General features: G+C 38.7%; 1 long non-coding RNA gene across 1 annotated transcript in view; it reads left to right on the top strand.

Moving 5' to 3' along the window:
• Window positions 1-3,141: 3,141 nt before the first annotated feature.
• Window positions 3,142-22,428, top strand: part of LOC114488070 (uncharacterized) — a 22,544-nt gene continuing 3,257 nt past the window's right edge. The window contains exons 1-3 of the long non-coding RNA XR_003683769.2: window positions 3,142-3,523; window positions 5,663-5,704; window positions 13,727-13,844. This is a non-coding gene — a long non-coding RNA (uncharacterized lncRNA). The remainder of the gene's footprint in view (window positions 3,524-5,662; window positions 5,705-13,726; window positions 13,845-22,428) is intronic.

The following is a 22,428-nucleotide window of genomic DNA, read 5'->3' as shown; positions in this document are numbered from 1 at the left end:
TATCTCCTATAAGGAGATACCTGAGGGTCCTTTTCTCTCAAAGCTCTTCTAGGGGTCACTCCCTAGTGTCTTATTTGAGCAACCCAGACCCACTTGTTGAATTATGTATATTTTGCTGGTTACCGAATAGCTAAGAGGAAAAGATGTATCAAACTCAGTATTTAAAAAATGAACATGTTAGTCACCTTCCCCATTTACCACTGCTTCTTCTCCCATGTTCCCTACCTTGGTGTGGTGGCTATGAGAGGGCACCTACCAGAACTACAGGGAGTGTAATTGACCAAGGGCCCACTGTGCTCTGAAATCCTTCACTGTGTTTGGGCTGAGACCATGCTTACCACGGGCTGCTGCAAGCAATGACTAAGCATGGCCAGGATACTGAGGCAGATCCATTTCTGAGTGATGTGGGATAACTCTGAAGTCTGACAACTAACTTCAGCTCAAGGACTCCCTGACAGCCTTGCGAAATGTTCCATGACAGTCTAGGATGCTTTTACCCAAGCTTTCTTTCCTTACTCCAACACTTGGGGTCTCCTGCATTTGTGGTCTGATGGCTCTCCCAGTTGTTTGCAGCTCTGTCTCCATTTTCTTTTTCCCCCCTTTTTTTTTTTTGCGGTACGCGGGCCTCTCACTGTTGTGGCCTCTCCCGTTGCGGAGCACAGGCTCCGGACGCGCAGGCTCAGCGGCCATGGCTCACGTGCCCAGCCGCTCCGTGGCATGTGGGATCTTCCCGGACCGGGGCACGAACCCGTGTCCCCTGCATCGGCAGGCAGACTCTCAACCACTGCGCCACCAGGGAAGCCCCCATTTTCTTAAATGAAAATCTTTGCACACTTAATCCCATCTTGGCATGACTTTCTCAAGAACTCAGATAACAAAAGTAGTACTACGGGTGGGGTAATAATACTACTGGCTTCTTTCCATTCTGGGAGGACTAGTAGTTCATCCTCACAGGGATAGAGACTCATTCTGATTATGGGTTGCCTTTCTTGCCTCTGGAAAATGATCAGGGGCTCACATTTGCCAGGGGACACAGCAAGGATCCTACGGAACTACCAGGCACTAATACTAAGACTCTCTTTCATCAAAAGACACCATTAAGAGATTGAAAAAAATCAAGTCTACACAATGGGAAAAGATGTTTGCAGTACATGCATCTGTTATAACTTGTGTACAGAGTATATGAATTCTTACAAGTCAATATGAAAAATGCAGGTTACCTAATAGAAAAATAGGCAAAGGAATTGAACAGTACTTCACAAAAGAGAGTATCCAATGGCAATAAACATTTGAAGAGATATTAAATTCCACTAGTTATTTGGGAAATGTAAATTAAAGCCTCAAGGTGATGCCACTAGAAATGGCCCAAATGAAAATACCAGACAGTACCAAGTGTTGACATGTGACTGGAGTCGAGTACCTAGAACTTTTACACTCTGCTAGTGGGTGTGTGTTTTGGAACAACTATCTGGGAAAATAGTTTGACAGTGTCCATGAAACTGTACATACACATTTCTTCTGACCAGCAATTCCATGCATACATAAGTTCAACAAAAGATGGAACTAGAATGTTCCCAGCAGCATTATTTATGGTACCAAAAACAGGTAATAACACAAATGTACACTGAGAGAAGAATAGGTAGATAAATTGTGTTTGTATGTTCATATAACAGAATACGGCATTGAGGATGAATGAACTACTATTACATACAGCAACGTGGACACTCACGGACATTGTTAATGAAAGAAGACAGACTGTACAAAGCATATGGGATGATTCCATTTGTAAAGTGCTTAAAATCAAACTAAATTAGTCTAGACTGTTAGAAATCAAAATAGTGGTTATCCGTGTGGGGCGAGTAATGACTGGGGTGCTGGTAAAAGTTATGTTTCATGATCTGATGCTAATTACACAGGTATGTTACTTTATCAAAATTCATCAAGTTGTACTAGAATTTGTGCAACTTTTCGATGTGTATGTTTTGTTTCAATAAAACTTACCCCAAAAGTTAAATTTCTCCTCAATATTTTCATCATCAAAAATTTAGAAAATACAAAATAGAAAAATAAATATTGCAAGAGAATACCCACTTCAAGCATTTTAATCATTATCCTTTTGGCCTTTTCTCTATACACTCAAATGTCCTCTTCAGCCCTTCCTTCAGATAAAATCAGGACCATGTTCTAGATTCTGTTTTGTAACTGCATTTTGCAACTTCCACCATATATACAGTCAACACCTTTCCATGTCATTAGCATTCTTTTACCACATTTAAAGGGTTACTAGTTGTCTACCGAATTGGAGTTCCATAGTCTATATACGAAGTTATTTTTCATGTTTAGGTTGTTTCTAATTTTTCAGCATCATAAACAATAATATGTGGTGATCAGGACTTTCCTGGCAGTCCAGTGGTTGGGACTCCATGCTTCCACTGCAGGGGGCATGGGTTTGATCCCTGGTCAGGGAACTAAGATCCTAGTTCTGTGCTGTGTAGCTCGGTCAAAAAAAAAAAAAAAAGTGATGATCATTCTCGTAGCTAAATCTTTGCCCTATATCCATGATTATCTCTTTAGACTCAAGTTCTAGGAGTTGGGTGTCTGCATATAAAGCGTTGTATACCCTTGAGGTTTAGACATCTCCTGGTTAATTTTTTAACAGTGATGTAACTGTTTGCGCTGAGAGCATGCTTTGAAATATGTTCCTATCAGGTGGTTCTTGGAATCCTGAGAGCAACAACAGCAATGACAATGTCAATAATTGCCATGGAGCCTATTATATCACTTCATTTATTTCCCACCAAAAATCTGGCGATGTGGGGACTAATAGCTACCTTTTACCAATGAGGATACAGGTTCAAGAGAAGAACCATATTCAAGTTCTCTCAGAATTGAAAGCTGGATTCAAAGCCAGAGGTGTCCAACCCTAAAACCCTCTGCCACTCCACAGCGCCCTCCGGGGAATGGTAAATCCTTTTGTTGAGCTACCAGGGAGTCCAGCTGGACCAGTGATTACTGTAAGCTACAATAGCAACACAATAATGATCATAGTGAGAGCTAATGCTCAATTGATGCTAATAGACTGATCAGGAAAGCAAGTGGGATTGAGACAGAAAAAGAGAATGAATCTGGAAGTGTGGGTGCATGTGGGGAGGAATTCTGAGTCTTATGGAAGTTACCAGAAGATTAAAAATTGAAATCCCATGTCAACCCACTTGTTGATGACATGTCACAAGCTTGTATAAGCCTTCTCAGCCACCAGGGCACCAGGCTGTTGGACTCATTCCCCTGGAGTAAGAGTGATAAGCACATTCCACTAAGAACAGATGTAGCTGTGAGAGGCCAGAAGCCAGTTTACTAGAAGACACAGAGGGAGTGGAGAGGCTTGTGCAAGCTTTTTGATTGTGGCTCGGAGTTTTTGTGAAAGGCCAAAGAAGTGAGACTTTCTGGGGACGTTCCAGTGAAACTCTGACTCAAGCTGTATCCCTTTGGCCAGGAAGCCGTTAAGGCTGGTTACTCAGAAAAAGTAAGAAAACTCTGTGTGTGTGTGGTGTGTGTGTGTGAGTGTGTGTGTGTGTGTGTGTGTGTGAGAGAGAGAGAGAGAGAGAGAGAGAGAGAGAGAGAGCAGCATGAGTGCATCCATGAAAGAAGCTCTGTGATTGACAAGTGACAAGTTTGGGGGAAACTGGATGTATATGCCTATTGATAATTTGTTCTTAGTCCTTCTCCCTGCTGACTCACATTTCAACACACAGTCTGCTTGTCAACTGATAGGGCAAGTTGTTTGGAAGGTACAGAAAAGAGAAGAGGCAACATGGGGAAGTGGGAGAGAAGGCTTTGGAATGCCACAGCTTCTAATCCAAATTTAGCCACCAGTCAGATTAATGTAAGAGAACAATAGTTAACTTGTATTTCAGGATCTGTACTAAGTACATCTTCTTGTATCATTAAATTTTCAAAGCCACTCCACAGTGAAGTTTCTCCCATTGTCCCTGTTTTATAGATGAGGAAACCAAAGATCAGGAGGCTTAGGTAATTAATGGGAGATATCAAATTTGTTGAGAGGCAGGTTTGAACTGAGGCCCATCTAAATCCAACATCCTACTCTTCTTAATGGTGTGACTTAGAGAGAATTTTGTAAGCCAGGCCTCAGTGTCTATTCTTTAATGTAGAAATAAATACAGCTGACCCAGGTCATTGTCTGGGGGCCTAAATTATGGTATTTTACACCAGAGTCTGGCACTAATAGGTCCTCAGTGAATGTTACTTTCTCTAGGGAGAGGACTTTCAGTACTTTCAGAAAGGGAGAGGGCATATAACAAACCAAACCAAACCAAAGAACTTGAAAAACATCTCGTGGCTTAGATGAAGCTAGATTGGACAGAGGGCAATACTATTAAAAAAAGAAGAAGGATTCAGATTCAACTGAGAGTACTAACAGGATGAAGAGCACAGGGCTCAGAACATCACATATACTGACTTAGCCACAAGCTTGTGGAGATGATGGTATTGTGTCTAACTGGCAAATGAAGAAATAATGTCCTAAAAGACTAGGTACCTTGTCCCAAGTCATGTTGCTGGGATTCTTTCCAAGAAGTGAACATGTCTTCTACGATTTTTTTTTTGAGACAGAATGTGCATCCTGTGAAATTCACCTTTAGAAGTATACAATTTAGTGGTTTTTACTATATTCACAAAGAAGTGCAGCTTTCACCACTGTATAACTATCTAATTCCAGAGTATTTTCGTTGCCCCAAAGAGAATCTCCATTCTCATTAACAGTTACTCCCCATTCCTCCCTCCCTTGGATGCTGGCAACCAGTACTTTGCTTTATATTTCTATGGGTTTTCCTTTTCTGGACATTTTATATAAATAGAATCATACAGGATATGACCTTCTGTGTCTGGTTTCTTTCACTTAACATTATGTGTCAAGGTTCGTTCATGTTGTAGCATAAATTAATATTTCATTTCTTTTTATGACAGTAATAACCCACTGTATGGCTAGACCACATTTTGTTTATCCATTCATCAGTTGATGGAAGTTTTGGTGGTTTACACTTTTTGGCTGAATAAAATTGCTATGAATATCTGTGTACATCTGTGTGGATATATGTTTTCAATTCTCTTGGGTATATACCTGGAAGTAAAATTGCTGAGTCATATGATAAATCTATGGTTAGCTTTTTGAGGAATTGCCAAACAGTTTTTCCAAAGTGGCTGCACCATTTTACATTCCCAACAGCAATAAATGAGAAATCCAGTTTCTCCACATACTTGCCAACACTTGTTATTATCTGTCTTTTTTTTTTTTTTTTTTTTTTTTGTGGTATGCGGGCCTCCCCCTGTGGTGGCCTCTCCCGTTGCGGAGCACAGGCTCCGGACGCGCAGGCTCAGCGGCCATGGCTCACGGGCCAAGCCGCTCCGCGGCATGTGGGATCCTCCCAGACCGGGGCGCGAACCCGGTTCCCCTGTATCGGCAGGCGGACGCGCAACCACTGCGCCACCAGGGAAGCCCCTATCTGTCTTTTGATGATAGTCATCCTAGTGCATGTGAAGTGGTATCTCATTGTGGATTTGATTTGCATTTCCCTAATGACAAATGATGTTGAATGTCTGTTCATGTGATTGTTGGTGATTTGTATATATATATATATTTTAACAGCTTTACTGAGGTATAATTTTCATACCATGAAATTCACCAACTGTAAGTATACTATTCAAATGGTTTTAAGAACTTGATTGTTTCCTGATATAGCTGTTTAAAAGTATCCCTTTAATCCCTACTTTAGCTGCATACCATAAATTTTGATATTAGGTTTTTATTTTCAACAAGTTCAAAATATTTTCTAACTTTTCTTGGTTTTTACTGAAGTATAGTTGATTTACAATATTATGTTAGTTTCAGGTGTACAGTAAAGTGATTCAGTTATACATATATATATATTTTAAAATTTCAGATTATTTTCCATTATAGTTTATTACAAGATATTGAATATAGTTCCCTGGGCTATACAGTAGGTCCTTGTTGCTTATCTATTTTACGTATATTAGTTTGTATCTGTTAATCCCATACTCCTAATTTATCCCTCTCCCCTCCCTTCCTGGTTCGGTAACCATAAGTTTGTTTTCTATGTTTGTGAGTCTATTTCTATTTTGTATATAGAATCATTTGTATTTTTTAGATTCCTCAAGTAAGTGATATCATATGGTATTTGTCTTTCTCTGTCTGACTTCACTTAGTGTGATATTCTCTAGGTCATTCCATGTTGCTGCAAATGGCAATATTTCATTCTTTTTTATGGGTGACTAATATTCCATCGTGTGTGTGTGTGTGTGTGTGTGTGTGTGTGTGTGTGTGTGTATTACACACACACCACATCTTCTTAAACTAATCATCTGTTGATGAGTGCTTGGGTTGCTTCCATGTCTGGGCTGTTGTAAATAGTGCTGCTATGAAGATTAGAGTGCATGTATGTTTTCATATTAGAGTTTTCATCTTTTCTGGATATATGCCTAGAGTGGGATTGTTGGATCATATGGTGGCCTATTTTTAGTTTTTTATGGAATCTCCACACTGTTTTCCATAGTGGCTGCACCAATTTACATTCCCACCAATAGTTTTGGAGGGTTCCCTTTTCTCCACACCCTCTCCAGCATTTATTATTTGCAGACTTTTTGATGATAACCAGTCTGACTGGTGTGAGGTGATACCTCATTGTAGTTTTGATTTGCATTTCTCTAATAATTAGTGATGATGAGCATCTTTTCATGTGCCTATTGGCCATCTGTATGTCTTCTTTGGAGAACTGTCTATTTAGGTCTTCTGCCCATTTTTTGATAGGGTTGTTTGGTTTTTTGACTGAGTTTTATGCATTGTTTGTATATTTTAGATACTAACCCCTTGTCAGTTGTATCATTTGCAAATATTTTTTCCCACTCTGTAGGCTTTTTGTTTTGTTTATGGTTTTCTTTGCTGTGCAAAATATTTTAAGTTTGATTAGGTCCCATTTGTTTATTTTTGCTCTTATTTCTTTTGATTTGGGAGGCTAACCTAAGAAAATATTGCTATGATTTATGTCCAATAATGTTTTGCTTATGTTCTCTTCTAGGAGTTTTATGGTGTCATGTCTTTCATTTAGGTCTCTAAACCATTTTGAGTTTATTTTTGTATATGGTATAAGGGAATGTTCTAATTTCATTGATTTACATGTAACTGTCCAGCTTTCCCAACACCACTTGCTAAGGAGACTGCCTTTTTCTCCATTGTATATTTTTGCCTCCTTTGTCATAGATTAATTGACCATAGGTGTGTGGGTTTATTTTTGGGCTCTTTATTCTGTTCCATTGCTCTATTTGTCTGTTTCTGTGCCAGTACCATGCTGTTTTGATTACTGTAGCTTTGTAGTATTGTCTGAAGTCAGGAAGGGTTGTGCCTCCAGCTTTTTTTTCCCTCAGGATTGCTTTGGCAGTTCTGGATCTTTCATGTGTATATATATTTGGGAAGTGTCTTCAGCCACTTTTTAATTGGATTATTTGCTTTTTTTTTTGAGATGTAAGAATTTTTTATATATTCTAGACGTTAGACACTTATCAGATATATGATTTGCAAATATTTTCTCCTGTTCTGTTCCTCTTTTCTTTTCTTGATAGTGTCCTCTTATGCCTAAAATCTTTTAATTTTGACAAAGTAGAATATATCTATTTTTCTTTTGTTACTTGTGCTTTTGAGAATACCTGAGAATCTAGTGATAACTCCAAGATCATGAAGGTTTACCCTTATGTTTTCTTCCAAGAGTGTCACAGTTTTAGCTCTGATATTTAGGTCTTTGCTCCATTTTGAGTTAGTTTTGGTATGACGTGAGGGAAGGACCCAACTTCATTCTTTTGCATGGGGGTGTTAAGTTGTCCCACACCATTTGTTGAAGAAATTATTCTTTCTCCGTTAAATGGTTTTGTCAAAAATCAATTGGCCACAGATGTATGGGTTTATTTCTAGACTTTTAATTCTATTCTGTTGATCTATATGTCTATTATAATGTCAGTACCACACTGTTTTGATTACTGTAAATTTTTAGTAAGTTTTGAAGGAAGTGTGATTCTTCTTACTGTGTTTTACTTTTGCAAGATTGTTTGCATTTTCATATGCATGTTAGGATCAGCTTCCGAAACTATACCAGCTGGAATTTTCAAAGAGATTGTGTTGAATATGTAGATCAATTTGGGGGAGTATTGTCATCTTAACAATATTAAATAGACTTTAAAAACTTATTTTGTTGTAGTTATGAGGTATAATTGACATATAATATTATATTAGTTTCAGGTGTACAACATAGTGATTCAATATTTGTATACATTGTGAATTGATCACCACAAGGTCTAGTTAACATTGGTCACCATGCATAGTTAGAAAACATTTTTCTTGTCATAAGAACTTTTAAGATTTACTCTCTAGGCAACTTTCAAATTTGCAATACAATATTATTAATTACTGGGTTGGCCACAAAGTTCGTTTGGGTTTTCTGTAAGAGCTTATGGAAAAAAAACCAAACAAATTTTTGGCCAACCCAATATCATCATGCTGTACATTACATCTCCATAATTTATTTATTTTGTAACTGGAAGGTTGTGCCTTTTGTCCCCCTTCGCCCATTTCTCCCATCTCCTACCCCTCCCCTTTGGCACCCACCAATCTGATCTCTGTATCTATGAGCTTGTTTTTGTTTGTTTGTTTGTTTAGATTCCACATATAAGTGAGATCATATAGTATTTGTCTTTCTCTGCCTGAATCATTTCACTTAGCATAATGCCCTCAAGTTCTATCCATGTTGTCGCAAATGGCAAGATTTCATTTTTTGTGGCTGTATAATATTCCTGTGTGTGTGTGTGTGTGTGTGTGTGTGTGTGTGTGTGTGTGTGTGTATCACATTTTCTTTGTCCATTCATCCATCAATGATTGTTTTCAATTCAAGGTAGGTTCAATGTATTGATTCAATGTATTGATTATTGTAAATAATGCTGCAATGAACATGAGATGCATTATCTTTTCAAATTAGGGTTTTCCTTTTCTTCAGATACTCAGCAGTGGAAGTGCTGGATCATATGGTAGTTCTATTTTTAATTTTTTGAGGGACCCTCATATTGTTTTCCATAGTAGCTTCATCAATTTATATTCCCATCAACAGAGCACAAAAGTTCCCTTTTCTCCACATCCCTGCTGACTCTTGTTCTTTCTTTCTTTCTTTCTTTCTTTTTTTGGCCACACCATGCGGCATTTGGGATCTTAGTTCTCTGACCAGGGATTGAACCTGTGCTCCCTGCAGTGGAAGCGTGGAGCCCTAACCACTGCACCACCAGAGAATTCCCTTGTTCTTTCTTGTTTTTTTGATAGTAGCCATTCTGACACATGTGAGGTGATATCTCATTGTGGTTTAGATTTGCATTTCCCCAATGATTAGTGATGGTGAGCATCTTTTCATGTACCTGTTAACCAACTATATGTTTTCTTTGGGAAAATATCTGTTCAGATCTTCTATCCATTTTTTAATTGGATTGTTTGGGTTTTTGCTATTGAGTTTTATGAGTTCTTTATATATTTTGGTTATTAACCCCTTATTAGATATATAATTTGCAAATATATTTTCCCATTCCGTAGGTTGCCTTTTCATTTTGTTGATGGTTTCCTTTGCTGTGCAGAAGCTTTTTAGTTTGATCTAGTCTCATTTGTTTATTTTTGCTTTTGTTGCCTTTGCTTTTGGTTTCAGACTCAAAAAATCATTGCAAGACCTATGTCAAGGAGCTTACTGTTTTCTTCTGGGAGTTTTATGGTTTTAGGTCTTCAATTCAAATCTTCATTGGAAGTTAATTTTTGGGAATAGTGTAAGATCATGGTCCAGTTTCATTCTTCTGTATGTGGCTGTCCAGTTTTCCCAACACCATTTATTGAGGAGACTATTCTTTCCCTGTTGTCTATTATTGCCATAAATTAATTGACCATATAAGGTTTATTTCTGGGCTCTCTATTTTGTTTCAACAATCTGATGACTTTTTTTTCTTTTCTTGCCTTGTACCTTGATTAGCTCCTTCACTACAATGCTGATTAGAAGTGGTGAGACAAATAACCCGATCTTGGTCCTGACCTTAGAGACAAATCTGTCAGTCTTTCCCCATTAATTATGATGTTAGCTGTGAGTTTTTCATAGATGCCTTTAATCAGGTTGAGGAAGTTCCCATCTATTCCTACTTTGTTAAAAATTCTTATCATGAGAGGGTGTTGGATTTTTCCATGCTTTCTCTGCATCTATTGAGATGATAATGTGGTTTTGTCCTTTATTTTATCAATATGGTGTATTACATTGATTAATTTTCATATGTTGAATCACCCTTGAATTCCTGGGATAAATTTCACTTTGTCATGATGTATAATCCTTTTTATATGCTGCTAGATTTGGTTTGCCAGTATGTTGTTCAGGATTTTTGCATCCATGTTCATAAGGGATATAGTTTTCTGTAGTTTCTTTCTTGTGAATTCTTTGTCTGGCCTTGGTATCAAGGTAATTCTAGCCTCAAAGAGTGAGTTAGAAAGTATTCATTCCTCTTCTATTATGTCTGAATTGTTTATTTTTTCTTTCAAATATATCAGTATTTTGGACAGCCAGTACTTCATTAAAAACAGAACTTTATTTTGGGCTGTGGTGGGGCAATACGTGAAATGTAACTGGCACCCAGGTGTTTATCCTGGTAGATCAGATATCCCAAAATGCCAAAGGAGATGCCATCATAATGTAGAGGAGGCAAACTGAATACATAGCCACACCCATACAGTCAATGCATGTTCAGCCTGGTTAAACATAAACCTACCTTAGAAGACAATCCCAACACACAACCTCTTCCTGTTTGCAGTCTATCTTTGGAATTTCCAACTAGAACTGCATCTCACTCCTTATTTGCTCCTCATGGATTCTCTTGACCAAGGACCACAAAGTTTGTTCTCCCATTTCTCCCCCAAGGAATAAATACACATATTTCTTGTTTGTGACTGTTTCCAGTATAATTTTGTCTTTGTTCAAGCAATGCATATCAAAATAGCTCAAGGAACTCACCTTCTAGTTATCTCTTGCCCTACAAACACTTTCTTTCAAGAAGTTTTTCAGGGGAGTCCGAGCCTCAAATGTCCATGGAAGGTCCACAGTTTAATGTGTGTTGATTAAGAGAAAAGTGTGGTGTGGGCTAGATCACACTGTGAAGTCTTCATGGACCAGGCACAGAGTTGAGTTGAGCCTTGAAATATAAGAAAGACTCGGAGTGATTTAGAGGCGTGAAGGGTCATTCCAGCTTCAGGAAACAATGTACGACGTTCCCAGCTCTAAGTGGAGATATATGCTGCATACGTGTAGCAATAAAGAGGTAATCTGATTGGAGCTGTGTATGGGAAATTTGGTAAGGTAGAGAACGATGCAAAACATTTTTAGAATTTTGAATAGCTTTAGAATTCTATTTCACCATTCTCCAAACTACATTTCTTACTACACTAGTATTCCTCTAAGTATTGTTTTAATTGAGATGTAATTGACATATAACATTATATTAGTTTCAGGTGTAATGATTCAGTATTTGTATCATTTGAAAAATGATCACCACAATAAGTCTAGTTAATATCTATCACCATACATAGTTACAGATTTATTTTGTTGTGATGAGATCTTTTAAGATCTACTTTCTTAGAAGCTTCCAAATATACAATACAGTATTATTAACTATAGTTACTCTCTAAGTATTAATAAATTTCTCCCAATGAATAAAAAATTAAGAGGTTCTGTGGTCAACTCCATCTAATTAATATTGTTAAAGCCCTTACAGAAGGACGTCTCAAAGCCTTCATTCAGTGAATATTTACGTAACTCTAATGGGAGAATGTAGTACCCAAAATTTTCCTACCGTATTTGGCCATGGAGTCCTATTTTGAAGAAGATTCAAGCAACATATTCAAGATAGAAAATGAAATACAGATTGTAAAATGTTGATCCAATTTAATCCTCTTACCTTTCCAATGTAGCCTTGAGGGAAGTGCTTCTTTAAGGTCACACATTAAGTCAGAGCCTGTACTGGGGCTAGAATCCAGATCTTTGACTCCGGACAAATTGTGGTGGGTCTTGGTTGCCATGTGTATCAGTTAGGGCAAACACTAGATGCTGTAACAAACAAAGCCAAAATTTCAGTGCCTTGACTCAACAGAAGTTTATTTTTCATTCATGTGGTAGTCTAGTGTGGGAGTTTGTGGTCAGTGGGCAGCTTGCTTCCCTGTGGCTAATCAGAAACCGAGGACCCTACAGTTGTGTGGCTCTGCCATCCCCTGGGGCCCCAGAGTAGATAGAGAAGCCTCATTTGCTTTTTAAAGGCCCTGGCCCAAGAGGAAGCATAATGCAATGGTTAAGAGTATGGACTCGAATTAGATGTCTTAAGCTGGAATTTCATCTCTGTGACTTATTAGCTGTATTCCTCTGTATTATTCAACTACTCTGACCCTTAGCTTCTTTGTCTGTGAAATGGGGGCAGTAATAGAACTTTCCTTTCCACATAACAATAGGATTGTTGATGTTTGTCAAACACTTATCTCTACCTGACACATATTATGCACTTTACAAGTGTTTTATAAATAATAGCAACAACTATAGTAATAATAACTCCTGCTTACATTCCACTAGCTGTATCTGGCTGTAAGGAGAGCTAGGCAGCCATTTCCCAGTGACAGCTCCACACTCTAAAAGGAGAAAGAGGACTTTCTGAATTTTTTGTAGAGAGCTAGCCATCTTTGCAAAAGCCAAGCATCAGAATTTTTTGTAAATCAAGTTTTTTGGGAACAAAGCCATGTTCGTTGTGTAGCTTTTTTTTTTTCTTTCTTTCTTTTTTTTTTTTTTTTAGTGATTTAATACCAAACATTAGTATTTGTATTTGAACAGGTAGATAATGGAAAATTTTAAAGGTTTTGAGGAGAGAGGTAAAATAATAGCAAGAAGCCACTCCAGATATTTTTTTCTATCTCAAATATCTTTTCTATAAATTTTGAGCTGTGGAAGATAAAATTGTGTATATTATTCTAGACTATGAATATGTCTGACTGAGAATACGTGAATTTTCAATTGTTATAAGGAGTTAAAAATAAAACAGAACACCTGAATTGAATATTAAATAGTAGAAAAATGCCTTTTCACATACCTTATATTTATATAATTTGTATATTTGTGTATTCTACATACATTATACATACCAAGCAAAATGAATATACAGCTAGTACTGAAACTATTGAGGAGAGAAATTTTAAATTTTCCAGAGAGAAAAGAATGATAATAGGAAATTAATTGTAGAGAATCTTTATTGCTAATTTAATATGTATTTAAAAACTAATGCTAATGGTGTGCTGAGGTAATTGATTTACTTTGTTGAAAGTTTTAATTTCAGTGGTCCTCACTTGACTTTTCCCATAAGGTTGCATGTTTCTTTTATTTAAATTCTCCTATTATAAAAGTATGAATTATTTGGGCTGTTGATAATATTCCATTTCTCTCTGTAAGCACATAATAAGATAGCATTTCACTGCCCTTTTGAAGTTAGGCATAGTCATGTGACTTGCCTTGGACAAAGAAATGTGAGTGGCCACCATGGATGTCACTTCTAGGCAGAAGAGTTAAGTGTCAGTGTATAATTTGCCATGTTCTCTTCCTTCCTTCAGCTGTGGGGATCATGACCCATTACAGCTTTCCTCTACCCGGATCTGAGAGTGTACAAAGAGCACAGCCCCACTGCCAACCATCAATGAACATGCAGCATAAGCAAGAAATAAACTTTTGGTACAGTAAGCCACTAGGACGTGGAGATGTGCACTGCCTTAGCATAACCTAACCAATCCTAACTGATGCAAAGAATATCAGGTTGGCAAAGGATGACTCTAGTTTTTTAGATAATATAATTGTGGTGTTCAACAGACATGGGTAGAGAGAAGCACAGCCTGGATATGGGAACATATTGCTACAGACTGGATATCTGTGCCCTGCACCCCCCCAAATTCATATGTTGAAACCTAATATCTAATGTGATGGTATTGGGAGGCAGGGCTTTGGGGAGATGATTAGGTCATGAGGATGGAGCCATCATGAATGTGGTTAGTGCTCTTATAAAAGAGACTGCACAAAGCTCCCTAGTCCCCTTCCATCCTGTGAGGACACAGGGAGAGGATGGTCATGTATGAACTGGGAAGCAGGGCCTCACCAGACACAGAATCTGACCATATGGACACCTTGGTCAAAACATTCAGCCTTCAGAAATGTGAGAAATAGATTTCTGTTGTTTATAAGCCATTCAGTCTGAGGTATTTTGTCATAGTAGCCTGAATGCACTGACACGTATGTTAAGTGACAAGAGCCTAAACTAGCTTACTATAGTGGGAACAAAGGACAATAAAGCATTAAATATAATAATAAAACAATAAACCTAAAAGCATTACTCATACCATGTTCTTAAACATCATGCTGTCTTCTGAGCCTCTGTCAGCCTCAGATACAGGAGTGACTTGTAGCTGCACTTGGCAGTCATAACATCTTCCCAGGGAATGGCTTGACTTTGCCTCTGAATTATTTTTTAAAAACCTAAGGCTAATTATGTTTAATGTACTGGTACAGTTTGGTTATTGGTTTATTGGCTATTATCTAATTGATGGGATTTCTTCTTATCTTGCAAATTGAAATCTCTTTAACATGATAATTATTACCGGACAATACAGGATTCAATTTATTCTGAAAGTAATCACGTTGTAATATCAGGTTTGCTCTTTGCAATCAATGGAGATTGATTTTTTCATTATAACAGAAAGAAATACTAATTTTAGGAGCAACAATAGAAAGATAAGGTCCAATGGAGCCGTTATTGGTATAGGCAGCTGATTTCAGATCACTAGCTAGTACTGTTTGTTGAATCACAATAGACTGAGGTCCCAGGGCCTTTTGTGTAGATAAAGGTACTGATGTAAAATACACACCTAACCTGAGGGAATTACTGAATAAGGCTTGTGCTTCCTAGATATCAGCTGAAGTACAGAACTGGTCCCATTGTCTTCTTTGTCTGTAGCTCATTATATCAGGAAAAAGCCTTCATAGAAAACTGACTCATCCAATAACCAATATCCAATATCCAAGTTTAGTATAAGATCACTTATCATTTCCCCAGACCACTAATGGACATGTATGGGAAGGTATTCGTCCTTTTGTTGATGTGATATTTATTATTTAAAAAACTGCCGAGAGAACTGGGTTATGAAAGTCAATTCAGCAAATATTTACTGAACATCCACTTCTTCCACATATTGTAAACAAAAGCCCTCACTGCAGTGAATGTGCTTATCCTGGAAAGTGGGGGACAGGGAGTAGAAAAGATATAATTGATATGCCTACCTGTTTCTCCTGCACACATTAAAGTTTTCAAAATGCTGCTTTAGAATTCAATTGTCATATAACTTCATTTATATTTTAACTTTTTATTGATATCTAGTAGTTCAAGTCCTCCAATGTTGTTCTTTTTTCAAGTTTGTCTTGGCTCTTCTCAGCTTTTGCATTTTCATATAAATTTTAAAAACAGCTTGTCTATTTCTCCCAATAAAACATGGCTTATTTTTTGATCAGGAGTGCTCACAATTTATAGATCAATTTGGAGAGTATTGGTATCTTTAAAACATTATCTTCCATTCATGAAAATGGTATATCCTTCCACTTATTTAGATTTACTGTTATTTCTTTCAATTACATTATGTGGTTGTCAGTGTAGAGGTCTTGCATATCTTTCATTATATTTATTACTGGATACTTGAGGTTTTTTGATGCTCCTTTTAGAAGGCTGAAAAATGGCCCCCTAATGATGTCAGGTCCTACTCCTTGAAACCTGTAAATGTGACCTTATTTGGAAATGAGGTTTTGCAAATGTAATTAGGTTAAGGATTTTGAGATGAGAAGATTGTCCTGGATTACCTGGATAAGCCCAAAATGCCACCATGGGTGGGTCATCCTTATGAGAAGCAGGGGAAGATTTGACATTGGCACACAGGGGAGAAGGTCATATGAAGATGGAGCAGAGAGCAATCTGAAGAGGCTGGTCTTGAAGATTGGAGTGATGTCACCACTAGTCCAAGAATGCCAAGAGCCTCCAGAAGGCAGAAGAGGCACGAACAGATTCTCTTCTAGAGCCTCTGGAGGGATGTGACCCTGCTGACATTTTGATTTTGTCCCAGTGAAACTGATTTTGGGCTTCTGGCCTCCAGACTGTGAGAAAATTAGCTTTTGGTGTTTTAACACACTTCTGGAGTTGGTAAGTGCCTCTAGGTTAAAGGGACCCCAAGTTCCTGATACCTCCAAATTTCTGCTTTCTCCTGCATCTTTGTTCAGCAATTTTTAACTATCTTTTGGGTTCTTCAGTGACTCTGAGCAGATTAAAAAATTTTTAACAGTTCAGCAGAAGAGTGGTTATATTATCTAATTTCACATTACTCAATAACCTCACCTGCCTTTTTCTTGAGCATATGATAATTTTTTAAAGTACATTAATTTCCTGTATTGTTTCTAATTTCTCTATATTACTGTCTTTTTCTCTTTCTTCCTTTCTTCTATTCTTTCTCCTTTTTCTTCATTTTGCATCAGTCTGTTATGTTAAAATATAAACTTTCTCCAGATGTCCAAGGAGACTTGTTTTTAAAAAACATATATTTGAAAAACAAGGCACTAAATGTTGTTTGGAGATTGTGTGTGTGTGTGTGTGTGTGTGTGTGTGTGTGTGTGTGTGTGTGTGTGAAAGAGAGAGAGAGAGAGAGAGAGAGAGAGAGGGAGAGAGGTTGAAGAGGAAAGGCTGCAGTAGACTTCACTGATTAAAGGTAACCTGGCCATTTCCTTGAGGGGACATTAAAATGTCAGTATATGTAAGTCCTTTCTCTTGAGCAGGGGTATACTCCTAGCTTTGAAAGTCCTGGGACGTCTCACCAATCAGTCTGATGATTTTTCACTTCTTTCTTCAATATTCAGGCCAGTGCTTCCCCACTTCCTTGAGTTGTTCCCTGAGTTTAGAACACCTCAGCCAGGGGGTAGGGTCTGACCAGTTCCATTTCAGGTGTCCATTTCTGGCCCAGTAAACAGTGATCAGGGACTTGGTCACATAGTGTATAGAGCCGCCACTTTTGTACTGAGGTTAGGGTATTTTTCCAAGAGGATATTGAATGGGAGGACATTATGAGCAAACTCTTTATAAGGCACATTTTTACATTTTGACTCGCTTTCCTTGAAGCATTTTTGAAAGTTCTGAAATCTTTATATTTCCAGAGAAACCGCACCTCTTGGTTTGGGTGAGTGGGAAATAATCAAGCTCTCTTGGGTAATCTTTCATAACCTGGGATACCTTCCAGGTGATGGGATGTCCATCTACTCATGATGGTTAGTACCTGGGCTCTCTCAAAGCAATGTCATTGATGGGACATGCAGGGGCAATAATAAGATTATAGCAGAAACTTCCTTCATTCTTTAGGTGAATTCTGTTATTTCCGAATTTAGATGAGGAGACTTGGGGATGAACAGTGTCCTGCTATCTGCTCATATTCTCTGGTAGTAACTTGGTGTAATTGAACACAAGAGAATAAACTTCAGTAAAGAGACTTTCATTGGAGCCAGAGCCACTCTAGCTGTGTGACCTAGGGCATGTTGTTCAAACTTGGAGTTTCAGCTTCCCCCTTTCTTTAAAATGGGAAAAATAAAGAATCCTTGTTATGCTCATAGTCTGTGAAAACAGTAAACATGTTAAACATAGGGTAGTTTTTCTTACGCTCTTATGTTTTACATAATTCCAGTGACTTGAAGGCATCTTGCAAAGTTTTCACCCCCAAGAGAGAGCCATGTTGATTCCTCATCCTGTTCTGCAGAGGACCTTCCTGCATCAGCATACAGTGTCCAGGGAACCTGGGCCAGTGACAAGTTGGAGCATCATTCACTCATGAGCAGAAATGGATGGTCTGAGGGAATGACTAGAGAGACAGGATCTTGTAGAAAAGGCAAATTAAAAGTTAGTCAATTTGTCAGTTTGAAGGAGCTGGGTCAAAAATGAGAAGCTCAGTTGTGTACAAATTGGACTAAAACTTGAAAAATCAATCTTGAGTGAAATTTTGAAGTAGGCTTGGAAGACAGAGTCTGGAGTAATTCCCAGAACCACTAAGTATGGCTCTTCTGCTCCAGGCAGGGCATGGCCTGAGGGCTCAAAGGCCAGGCCCTGAAATAAGATAGCCTTATGATTTTTATGTTTTCTATTTATTTTAATAAAAAATCCAACATCTACATAAGTATAAGAAGTGAAAAGTAAAAACTCACCTCTCTCTTCCCTCTTTTAATCCTTTTTCTATGCATTTACACATATATAAGAATACTTTTTTACATAAATGAGATCAATCTGCACATAGCATTTTTAACTTAGTAATATATTTTGGTCATTTATTCACTCAACAAATATTGATTGTGCACCATTTTAGGTGACAGAGATGTAGTGGTAAACAAAACAGAAATTCCTATCCCAAAGATCTTTTCATATAGATACATGCCACTTATTTTTAACAGTGACAAAATTATTTTACAATTTAAGGGGCAGCTATTGTTTTCTCTCAGTCTGAATCTTGACTTTTCACTTCCAATAGTGCCATTCAAACAACAGCTTTTAACTTTGCTTAAGTCTAATGTTTTTTTAAAGGGAAGGGGGATCTCTCCCCTTATTATTATTATTTTTAATTTATTTATTTAATTAATTTATTTTTGGCTGCGTTGGGTCTTTTTTGCTACGAGCAGCCCTTCTCTAGTTGCGGCAAGCAGGGGTTACTCTTCGTTGGCGGTGCGTGGGCTTCTCATTGCGGTGGCTTCTCTTGTTGCGGAGCATGGGCTCTAGGCGCACAGGCTTTAGTAGTTGTGTCACGCAGGCTTGTAGTTGTGGGTCGCAGGCTCTAGAGCAGAGGCTCAGTAGTTGTGGCGCACGGGCTTAGTTGTTCCGCGGCATGTGGGATGTTCCCGGACCAGGGCTCGAAACTGCGTCCCCTGCATTGGCAGGTGGAGTCTTAACCACTGTGCCACCAGGGAAGCCCTGCTTAAGTCTAATTTATATATTTGTTTCCTTTTATGACTAGTTCTTTTTTGGTGTTTAAGAAAACCTTTGCCTATTCCAAAGCTGTAAGGATTTTATCATGTTTCTTCTAGAAGTTTCATGTTATATCTATCCCTTGATTAGGACTTGGACTGGTCTGAATCACAAAGATTGGTCAAGAAATGGGCAGCCATAGCTCCAACTAGTACATGATATACTCTTTACATTTTGGGGTAGTGAATTCTGTGGGATAAAAGCCTGAGCTGCTGTTGGCTATCTCTACTGCCTGAGCATGAAGTGTATGCAGAAGAAGAAAGCAGAGACAAGAGATGAAAAGAAGCAGACTCCTGACAACATTCTTTGGATACCTGGATCCCACTGGACCTGAAGCCATATATCCTTGTGTCTTTCAGTTACATCAGCCGGTAAGCCCCAATTTTGGCCTCCGGGAGTTTGAGTTGTGTTTATTTCAACTACACTTAAAATTTAGGTGACTAATGAACAATGTAAGGAGGTAGCATCATGTATTTAATCCGTCCTCTATGGATGGACATTTAAGTTGCTCCAGATTTTAGCTATTATGAGCCATGCAACCCTGGGCGCTCAGCAGAGGAGGAGAATGGAGGAAAAGTTTGGATAAATGTCTGGGAGGAATGTTTTGAGGGAGATGCAGTAGATTTCAAAAGAAGAATAAAGCCAGCCTGCCTAGCTGTGCCAAGGAAAAGGGACTGTGTCATCAGACTCTTCAGGAGAGGATTGGAGACCCCTGCCCAGGAGCAAAGGAGTGGCCGGGAAGAAACAAGGCTATTCCACATGCCTCAGCACCTGTGCCAAGTGAGGGGAGAAGGCAGAAGGAGAAGCCTGCTGCCATTATGTGTGCTTGGATCCTGGTCTTGGTTTCAGCTCTCTCCACAGATCTCTTCCTGCTCACGCACAGCCCTCTGTGGAGGTGACTCATTCTGAAACACAGGGTCTTTCTGTGACCTTGAACATAATCTTGAATATAAATAATCATTTGAATAACTTTAAAGTCTGGAAGACAAAATATGTGATGAAGACATTATTATTGTTATTATTATTACTACTACTAAGGCACATTTGAAAAGTAAGAGAGTATACTGGAGATAAAACTGCTTCAGTATAAACTTTGGAGTCAGAAAGATCTCAACAACTCTACTGGCCTAAAAGTTTGGGCAAGTGACTTCTTATGTCTCCATTTCTTAGTCTATAAAATGAGGAAAACAAACACTTCCTTCATGTAATTGTTGTGAGGATTAAATGAGGTAATTTTTAGCAGCATAACCCAGGGAACAGAGCCAATGAACGGTAATAGACATTATTAATAAACAAAGGTTCAGAAAAGTAGAGACACGTCCACGTTCTCATAACCAGGGAGAGTTCAAAACAGTCTTGAATCCATGAGTTCTGACCCTTGTTCTTCCCACTACGCTACACAGCTTCTGAAGTGACTTTTGAAAGGATGAATGGGGAAAATGCTGACTATCTTAGCCGGTGAAGGGAGAGTGTAGAGATAATAGGATGTTTCCTGATTTTTTTCGCTCAGCGTTGGACAGTTTTCCTTTCTCATATATTCTGCGAATACTGGTCTATTTAGAGTGAGGTCCTTTCAGGCACAGACAAAGGGTCACCGCAAGATTTCCTACTGTGATGATGACCTCAGCAGAGTGGTCCAACTTCCCAGAGCTCCTGGACTAGGCTCCCCCTAGCGGCCTCTGCGGGACGTGCGCACGCCAACTGGGACAGGAGGCCTTGGGCCCACAGAGGGGAGGGGTCATTTACCAAGAGCAGGCAGGACAAACACTTCACAGAACGTACTCAGCTGTGATGCAGTGCTTCCCCACGGGAAGTACACTTACATTCTGCTCTGGGGGTTCCAGGGCCAAGAGGCTCAACAGTGGTAGGGGGCGGAGCTGAGATCCTGCAGGAGGAATGTGGGTGAGAATCGGGGTGAGGAGGACAGAGACTTTCATGACCCAGCGAAATCTTGAGTAGCTCGCTCAAGACCCTCCGGGCTGGGGTGTTTGGCCAACTGGCTGAGGGAACATTCTCGTCCAACCTGGACTTGCCTCTGGGGAACCCCCTCCAGAAGCTCTGTGCCTATTCTTGGTCTGCATGCAGGGGAACTCCTGTCTTTGAGAACTCTGTCTGTAATAGATTTTGGTGGAAGCCTGTACTAATTTAATACCCAGGACACCCTAGGAGCTAGATTCTTTTATTATCCTTGTCTTGAGACAAGGAGACTGTGATTCAGAGACCCTATCTCTCCTGCCAAGGATCACACACCCATGGAATGGGAAAGTTGGCATTCAAGCACAAGGCTGAGAGCTTCAAAGGCTGTTTTCTTTCTACCAGGCTACCCTGCACTGGACACTGTAATTATTTGTTACCTACAGACACCATCAATCATAGAACTGAAGAAAAACTTGGAATCGCAGCAGAGAGGAAAAGCCTCCTTATCCACAGCTGGACTTGTATCTCCTTTCCCTGCTTCTTACCCATCTTCCTCCCTCCAGATGGTCTGTCCTACAAGCCTTCCTTTTATCTAAGAACCAGTGCCAAGCCACAATTTCCTGTGTTTTGTTTTATTATCCAGGGAAGAAAGTAGTGTCTGCCAGCCTGATCTGTGACTCGGGGCCATAATTACTTCTGGACTGTTTGGGTCCAAAAGGCTGGCTAAACATCTCCAAGAAATACCACAGCCTTCCTGTTCTTTCATCTCCTGGTGGAAGTTAAATACAAGAGAATGAATATTATTAGAACACTAATAGTATTATATGTTGAATTTACCTACATATAAATATTTATAAGTATATAAGTGTATTATATGTATATGTGTATATGTATATATGCATATATATGTACTTACTTCTCTGTGTATATATTTACTGTGTGTTATCAAACACAACTGTTTGATATAGATGTCAGTACTCTCACTATATAGATGAGGAAACTGAAAATCTGAGAGGTAAAGTAATCTGTCCGAAGTCACATCTCTGGGATATAAGGGCTGAGATTTGAACCAAGTTGGTCTGAATATCAGTCTATAATCTATTTCCTGCATCACACTTCCTTGTTGTTTCGTTTCTTTTTTTTTCCTTTTTAAGTCAACTCTAGTTAGATCTAATTAACTTACAATAAAATGCCCTCATTTTGCAGAAATAGAGACACAGATGTAGAGAACAAACGTATGGACACCAAGGGGGGAAAGTGGCGGCGGGATGATAGGTGTGGTGGTGTGATGAATTGGGAGATTGGGATTGACATATA

The sequence above is a fragment of the Physeter macrocephalus genome, chromosome 16 (genome assembly GCF_002837175.3).
Source record: "Physeter macrocephalus isolate SW-GA chromosome 16, ASM283717v5, whole genome shotgun sequence".
Lineage (NCBI taxonomy): Eukaryota > Metazoa > Chordata > Mammalia > Artiodactyla > Physeteridae > Physeter > Physeter macrocephalus.
This window is presented reverse-complemented; position numbering and strand designations above follow the sequence as displayed.